Source organism: Bidens hawaiensis, unplaced genomic scaffold (genome assembly GCF_021521415.1).
Source record: "Bidens hawaiensis isolate Kalapana, Puna unplaced genomic scaffold, B.hawaiensis_p1.1 tig00024637_1, whole genome shotgun sequence".
NCBI classification, from domain to species: domain Eukaryota; kingdom Viridiplantae; phylum Streptophyta; class Magnoliopsida; order Asterales; family Asteraceae; genus Bidens; species Bidens hawaiensis.
The window spans coordinates 326,630-335,602 of NW_027493896.1; positions in this window are offsets into that span (position 1 = coordinate 326,630).

Below are 8,973 nucleotides of genomic sequence, written 5' to 3' on the forward strand. Positions count from 1 at the left end.
TACCTCGTCTTGGGCATTGAAGTGGTGATTACATATTGACCAATAGCATCCACAATTGATTTACTCTGATTGATCAGAATCTTGTCTCCTTTGAACTGTCAACAAATCAAATGTAAAGTTCAAAGTTAGGGAAAACAAACTCAACAATAATGAATTGAACTGAACGTAATTGAGAGGATGACTAACTCGAAATCCAGCAACCAAATATTTTATAATTAATCGAAGCTATTAACTAATTTTAACGGAAAAGAGGATAGGATGAAAGAGGGCGACGTGAGAGGGATGGCCAGTAACCTATTATTATTATAACGTGAGGAAAACCATGAAAACCGCTACATCAATATCAATGATTACATCAGGTATTTTCTATAACTCAGATTGAAGTTGTTCACTATTCTCTTGCCATATAATATATAATTCCTAGTAACTCAAACTGACAATTATATTTACAAACGTTATCATTATCTATTCTATTTCTTTGATTCATCGTTTCTAATAAATTTGTCTTTAACCTTCTTTTTTTTATTTAACCATTGAGCTCTTTTAGTTATAAGTTGTTATGATTAACCCTTCATATAAATCAATTATCGAGAGATTTATATACTCATAGAAATCAGTCAGGAGGTTCTCTGTAGGAGCGGTCGTGGTCCACTACACTTTGTCTCACTCAAAATTAAGGAGGAATACAAACTATAGTAAAATCCTAAATATAGAAGAAATTAAAGCAAAATATGGACTTGGACAACCAACCAAATAAAAAGGACAAGAAAAAAAATATTAATGTAAATGATCCTTCGCTTGTAAAAGTAAGTCACATTAAAACACACTTGATAGATTAAGCTACCCATTTTCCCGTTTATTTTAATAACTCAGAAAACTATATACACAAAATAAAGTGAAAATATTTTAGCAAAACTTATTTCAGGTTTAACACACTTATGTCACTTGTATCATAAAAATGAAAAATAGGAAAGGACTAACTTAGTTTTGGTCTATTAAAATCTTTAAACTAAAGTCTCAAAATACGTCTAAAAATATACTACACCAATTTAAGAGAGAGAGGGGTTTAGTTTGTTCTAACTAGAAACACTAATCTTGAACTTAATTTATCGTTATAAACAAAACACTTAAAATTATTTGGACCGCGTGGATTCAAGACCCGCTTCTTTTCATGTAATTGTGTGTCTTTAACGTTTGGTTAGCTTTTTTCTAACCATCGTCTTTTTTTATATAATCTTTTTATTGTCAAAAAAATAAAAATGAAAATTCATTAGATGATTGAGTCGTTATGGTTCGGCTAAATTATGTTGACGTTAAGGAGGTGCATATGTAGCGTAGTCCAGACATAATCCTTGAACTCATTGCCGTCTTCCATTAGGAAAAGAGTATGTTAGGGCCATAAGAAGATCGATTGTGAAAATTTTACCTCAAGTTTGCTTATAAACTAAATTAGTTCATTAAAATCGGTTAAGAGCTTATGTACACGGGCAGTCAAGTGAGAACTTTATACACGGATATGGTTTTTTATAATTAGAAGTAATAATAGTAAAATGGTCATTTCAAATATGAATTTAAGGAACTTTTTAACGTCTCATAACGATAATTATCAATCGTGTTATGGTTTGATCAACCCGTCATCTCTACAAGAAAACTGGCCCTGTGGGGACAACCGGAAATTCTGGTAGATAACATGAACCAAGTCTGTAGTACAACCCTTTGAAAGACCTTATGCCTCATTATTATCCCTAAATGTTATTGTAGGGGTATGGTACTAAAACCCGGTTCTACGACCCTAAATCTATTATGTTTGGCTTATTTTATTACATGGACTAATACAATGTTATTGGGCTGAGGGGGTTTTGTGGAGGTAACCCTAACTGGGCTAGGCCCATTAGGGTATCATGATGGTGGCCATGAGGCTCTCTATATAAGGAGGTCTCCACCTCCTTATTAGGGGGTCATGCTCAATAAGAGCCACCACCACTTTTTTGTGTCTGTAAACAAGAGATCCTCAGGATTTCTTAGCAGTCACCTCCACACCCCCGAAAAACCATTGCAGGTCTCAAGCAGCTGAAGAAGAAGATCAAGACGTGGTTCGTTCATCTCAAAAATCCGTGGAAACATCGTCATGGATCAGGTCAGATTCATTTCATGCTTCGACATTGGCGCCATCCGTGGGACGGCAACGAACTACCCTCCGATCTTCATCTCGGCTGTCAGATCTCTCCCAGGAAAAACCCAGATCTGGAAGTTTACAGAAAAAGGCTTCAAGGCTTGTTCTATTAAATCTCAAAAAGATCCATAGATCTAAAAGAGGCTTCCAGATCTGTGCAAAAAGAAACGGCCCGATTCGAAAGATCAGGTCTCCGGATCTGTGATGGTTTTAAATCTGCTCCGAGCTTCAGATCTATCTAGATCTGATTTACAGATCTAGATCTAGATTACAGACCTGGATTTTAGGTCTAAAGTTGCAGATCTGACTCTAAAATTGCAGATCCAGAAATTACCAGATTTCCGCCGCCATGTACGCGCGCCCGCGGATTCTCACTCCGCAGCCGTGCGTGAGACGCCGCGGAAACCACCATTTGGGTTTTGCGTAAGAGACCTCCGCCATGCACGCGCACTCACGAGTCACCACTCCATCGCCGTGCATGCGCGCATCAGGCCTCGCGCCAAGCTTAAAGGTTGGGAATCCTCATAACATCCCATATGGCTACGCGCCAAGCTTAAAGGTTGGGAATCCTCATAATATCCCATATGGCTACGCGCCAAACTTAAAGGTTGGGAATCCTCATAACATCCCATATGGCTACGGGCCAAACTTAAAGGTTGGGAATCCTCATAATATCCCATATGGCTACGCGCCAAACTTAAAGGTTGGGAATCCTCATAATATCCCATATAAGGTTGGGAATCCTCATAATATCCCATATGGCTACGCGCCAAACTTAAAGGTTGGGAATCCTCATAACATCCCATATGGCTACGCGCCAAGCTTAAAGGTTGGGAATCCTCATAACATCCCATATGGCTACGCGCCAAGCTTAAAGGTTGGGAATCCTCATAACATCCCATATGGCTACGCGCCAAGCTTAAAGGTTGGGAATCCTCATAACATCCCATATGGCTACGCGCCAAACTTAAAGGTTGGGAATCCTCATAATATCCCATATGGCTACACGCCACACTTAAAGGTTGGGAATCCTCATATTATCCCATATGGCTACGCGCCATACTTAAAGGTTGGGAATCCTCATAAACCCATACGGCTTCGCGCCGAATACAAGACCGAACGCGGCTCCGCTCCGTTCAACATGCACACCACCATGATGCTTGAGCGCAGTCGCATATCACAAGCTCATGCACCACGTATGCTCACGCATCACAGACGCTCACGCGTATTACATATGCTTACGCATCACATGCTCTCACATCAGTCTACGCGCACGCGCAAGCTCCACTGTTATTACAGCTCATAAGACGCCTCGCGCGCAAGCTGTTATTATTCTTATAGCTCGTAAGACGCCTCGCGCGCAAGCTTTATTATTCATACAGCTCATAAGACGCCTCGCGCGCAAGCTGTTATTATTCTTATAGCTCGTAAGACGCCTCGCTGCAAGCTTTTATTATTCATACAGCTCATAAGACGCCTCGCGCGCAAGCTGTTATTATTATTATAGCTCGTAAGTCGCCTCACGCGCAAGCTTCATTATTATTACAGCTCATAAGACGCCTCGCGCGCAAGCTGTTATTATTATAGCTCGTAAGTCGCCTCGCGCGCAAGCTTTTATTATTCATACAGCTCATAAGACGCCTCACGCGCAAGCTGTTATTATTATTATAGCTCGTAAGTCGCCTCACGCGCAAGCTTCATTATTATTACAGCTCATAAGACGCCTCGCGCGCAAGCTGTTATTATTATAGCTCGTAAGTCGCCTCGCGCGCAAGCTTTTATTATTCATACAGCTCATAAGACGCCTCACGCGCAAGCTGTTATTATTATTACAGCTCATAAGACGCCGAACGCGCAAGCTGTTATTATTATAGCTCGTAAGTCGCCTCGCGCGCAAGCTTTTATTATTCATACAGCTCATAAGACGCCTCGCGCGCAAGCTGTTATTATTATTATAGCTCGTAAGTCGCCTCACGCGCAAGCTTCATTATTATTACAGCTCATAAGACGCCTCGCGCGCAAGCTGTTATTATTATTGCTCAAAAGTCGCCTCACGCGCAAGCTTCATTATTATTATAGCTCGTAAGTCGCCGCGCGCGCAAGCTTTTATTATTCATGCAGCTCATAAGACGCCTCGCGCGTAAGCTGTTATTATTCTTATAGCTCGTAAGACGCCTCGCGCGCAAGCTTTTATTATTCATATAGCTCGTAAGACGCCTCGCGCGCAGGTTTTTATTATTCTTATAGCTCGTAAGACGCCACGCGCGCAGGCTGCATTATTCTCATAGATCCGTAAGTCGCCTCGCGCGCAGGCTTAATTATTCTTATAGCTCGTAAGACGCCTCGCGCGCAAGCTCTATATTATTCCTATAGCTCGTAAGTCGCCTCGCGCGCAAGCTTTATTATTCTCATAGCTTGTAAGTCGCCTCGCGCGCAGGCTTTTATTACAACATGTCACCATCATGAAGAAAACCTCCCAAAACTCAAAAGACAATAAAGACAAGGCCAAAGAAAAGGGAAAAAACCCCCTCACACCTTATAAAGTCCAGCGCTCCACCTAGACGCTTGCGCGCCCAGGAGCAACGCTGGACTTGGGGGGCTTGTAGGGGTATGGTACTAAAACCCGGTTCTACGACCCTAAATCTATTATGTTTGGCTTATTTTATTACATGGACTAATACAATGTTATTGGGCTGAGGGGGTTTTGTGGAGGTAACCCTAACTGGGCTAGGCCCATTAGGGTATCATGATGGTGGCCATGAGGCTCTCTATATAAGGAGGTCTCCACCTCCTTATTAGGGGGTCATGCTCAATAAGAGCCACCACCACTTTTTTGTGTCTGTAAACAAGATATCCTCAGGATTTCTTAGCAGTCACCTCCACACCCCCGAAAAACCATTGCAGGTCTCAAGCAGCTGAAGAAGAAGATCAAGACGTGGTTCGTTCATCTCAAAAATCCGTGGAAACATCGTCATGGATCAGGTCAGATTCATTTCATGCTTCGACAGTTATTATTCCTGCCTGTTCAAATAATTTTGCATGCACAAACCAACAATAACAACCCCTACACGTCTTGGTCCACTCCACTTTGTCCCAAATGAGTAATAAAAGTAATTGAAAATACAGGAGAAAGGTTAGGTTACATAAACATTTTTATAAAATTTGACTTGATGAACCAATGAAAAAAAAGATAAAAAAAATGTTATCTTTAGTACATTGGTGTCTCTTCTTAATTAGTTGGTAATTCACTAATTTTCGGTTAAACGTTTAATTCGGCTTAAAACGAAGCTAAAACGGTCATTTTTCGGATTAAAAAAATGAAATATATATAAAACCGATTTAAAAACTTAAACCATGACATTTATTAACTTAAAACATCATAGTATTAATAATTGTGCATCTTTTTCGGCTTGATCGATCGTCTCTTGCTCGGTTTGGTATTAAAGGTTTCGTTTAACGTACCGACGTACTATTAAATCGAAATCCTTTTTCTGTGCTTTAATCCACTTATCCCGAAGCTTTAATACTTCGTAACATCACTAAATATCATATATCTCGTCTATAATTGAACCCTAGATTCGTTAGGGTTTCAATAACTATCGATCGATTGATCGCATATTCAATACGATGAATTATATATTCACGTGCAATCCATACAGTGAACCCTGTATTCTCGTATAATTACTATGGTAATTCATGTACCCGACATTAAATATGACGTAACTACAGTCTACCGGTTAGGGTATACCTGGTTTCGTCGGAATCGTTACATTCTCCCCCCGTTAAGAAATTTCGTCCTCGAAATTTTACACGCTCACTATCCCTTTCCGAGAGAAATGTGGGGGGTTTTTCCTTCAGAATTCACCCTCGCGTTACCAGGTATAATCTGGTCCTCGCTGTGAATTCCACTTAATTTTAATCGATAAAGCTTGGTATGTCCAAACTGTTTAGTTTTCCCGTCTACTATCTCTACGGAAGTAGTTATGATATCAAGCATGTCTTCTATGAGTACCTCTATTACTAGTACTTTCGTTGCCTCATCGCTAAGGCACTTTTCAATCCGTATACGTGGCAAAACATCATGTATAGTACTTAGCCCCTGGAATACTTTAATCAATAAACTAAGTGACCAATCATGGAGATAGTCTCATGAGGCCCAATATATTAAGGAGCTATTTTCGGTTTTGGCAAACCTCATATCACCTCTCTAAGGTGATGTCTTAAAAATGCCTTGTCACCTCTTTCCAATGACAATGGTTTCCTATGAATGTTGGCATAAATCCTTTGCCAATCTCGCGATGCTTTCAACTCATCTTAAATATTATAAATCCGATTGGTTGTTTCTCGAATCAATTCAAATCTTATGGCTTGATTGACGCCCATTTTCAATTTACAAATTGGTGATAATTACTTCACCCATAGAAAGCTTCAAGCTCTCGATGCTTCCTTCCCCGCCTTCCAATAATGGAAGTAGGATGACTATTTCGATCTGAGATCATTGAAAATGGTACTCCACGACGAGATACCATTTCACCATCCGGAATTTGGGCAAGAATTCATTGTGGTAATTGTCATGGTTTGGGATGAAATGCGAGGATTGGTTAATCAATCCGCGATTACCCAATTTACCTCATGCCTTTGATATATCTTGGGAATTTGCGTCCCGAAATCCATGATAATTTATTCCCACTATCATTAGCGAATTTTCTGTCGTTGCGGCGTACCCCAGGGTTTTCGGTGTGCAGCCTTATCTCTCGCATAACTCAAATATCCTCTAATATACGTATCCATATCTTTCTCCGACTCAGCCATTAATAAGATCCTTTCAGATATTCGCATCATCAATAGTCTAATCCGATCCCAGATGTATGAAATATTTCGATCTATGCGCTTCGTCCATGATTAAATCACGAAGGTCATGGAGGGTCGGGATCCAAGCCCGATTTTTGAAGTAGAGAATTTCGTCCACGCGCTGTTCGAAATTCTTCTCATTGCCGTAAAGTCCCTCCTTTTCCAATTATTTCTCTTTCAACGCCTCCCGTTGAGCGACTCGAATCAGGTCCTAAAGGTTCGACTGGACTATCATCCCCCGTGCTCGCACTCGCAATGGCTTAGCCCGATCTTTCCTACTCAAGGCATCGGCTACGACGTTAGCCTTGCCGGGGTGATAACGGATGTCACAGTCATAATCGTTTAACAACTCGACCCATCTTCGTTGCCTCATATTCCGTTCTTTCTGATTGAATATGTGCTGCAAACTTTTATGATCGGTGAAGATGGTGTACTTCGTACCGTAGAGATAATGTCTCCAGATTTTAAGTGCGAAGATAACCGCTCCCAGTTCTAAGTCGTGAGTAGTGTAATTTTTTTTTCTCGTGTACTTTTAATTGTCGGGAAGCATAGGCTATAACCTTATTATACTGCGTCAACACGCATCCTAACCCTTTACGCGATGCGTCACAACACGCGACAAAACCATCGTCTCCATCGGGGAGACTTAAAATCGGCGCTTGGCACAATTTTAATGGTTTCTATCTTATTTGGATCTTTGTGAAATCCTTGTTGCTTTACAACATGACCAAGGGATTATGCCTTCTTTATTCAAAATCATATTTCGAAAACTTCGCGTATAGCTCCTCTTGCTTTAACACTTCCACCATTTTTCCTTAACCGTCGTTCGTGCTCTTCTTTACGTTGCGAATATATCAAAATATCATCAATGAATGTTATGACAAATTTGTCAAAATAAAGTTTACAGACTCGGTTCATGAGTTCCATGAATGCTGCCGGCGCATTTGTTAGCCCGAAAGGCATAACTAAAAATTCATAATGGCCGTAGCGAGTCCGAAACACTGTTGTTGCAACGTCCTCCTCTTGGATTTCTCATTTGGTGATAACTATATCTAAGATCAATTTTCTAAAAATAAATCGCCCCTTGCAGTTGATTAAACAGATCATTCACTTCGAAGAAGTGAGTGCCTACTCTTGATCGTCACTTTATTCAATTCTCCCTAATCAATACATATCCTAACACTTCCGTCCTTCATTTCCCAAATAACACTGGTGCACCCCATGGTGACTAACTAGGTCGTATAAAACCTTATCCAATAATTCTTGCATTTCAGTTGGTGTAAGTCGGTAAGATGCTTTAGCAACAGGGCCAGCATGAGGTATTAAATTGATTCCGAATTTGACATGTCGGGTTGGCGGTAATCCAGGAATTTCTTCTGGGAAAACTTGTGGAAATTTGCGTACCACCGGGATATCTTCTGTATGTTTTCTTTTAAATACTTTGGCAATCGTGTTTGTTAAATACACCACGTCTTCTTGTCGTAAATACTATAACATCTCAAAATGAGATTAGAGTGGTAACATAATACCGTACACTTTTCTCTTTATCTAATCGCTTCATCGTCCGAAGGAGAGCTTCTAATCATCTTCTTTTCATAATTGATTTCAGCTTCATGTCGAGTTAGCCAGTCCATGTTAACTATTACGTCAAACTTCTTAACTTTACTGGTCGTAGGTCAATAAGGAAAGGTTAATCGTTCAGAATAGTAGGACAATTCCGAACAATTTAGTTAACCATTAGGGGTTTACCGTTAGCGATTCTACAGTATAGGGTTCTATAGTTTCACTAATCGGTATCTTTCCAAATGATAGGAGGTTAACAGGAGCTAACTTCTATCGACGACCGTAAAAATATCGCTGAAGTCTATTGATTTAAAACTACAACGTACTTAATACCACTTTTGGATCATGACTTGTTTTATTTGAATTACTCCCAAAAGCACGGCTCC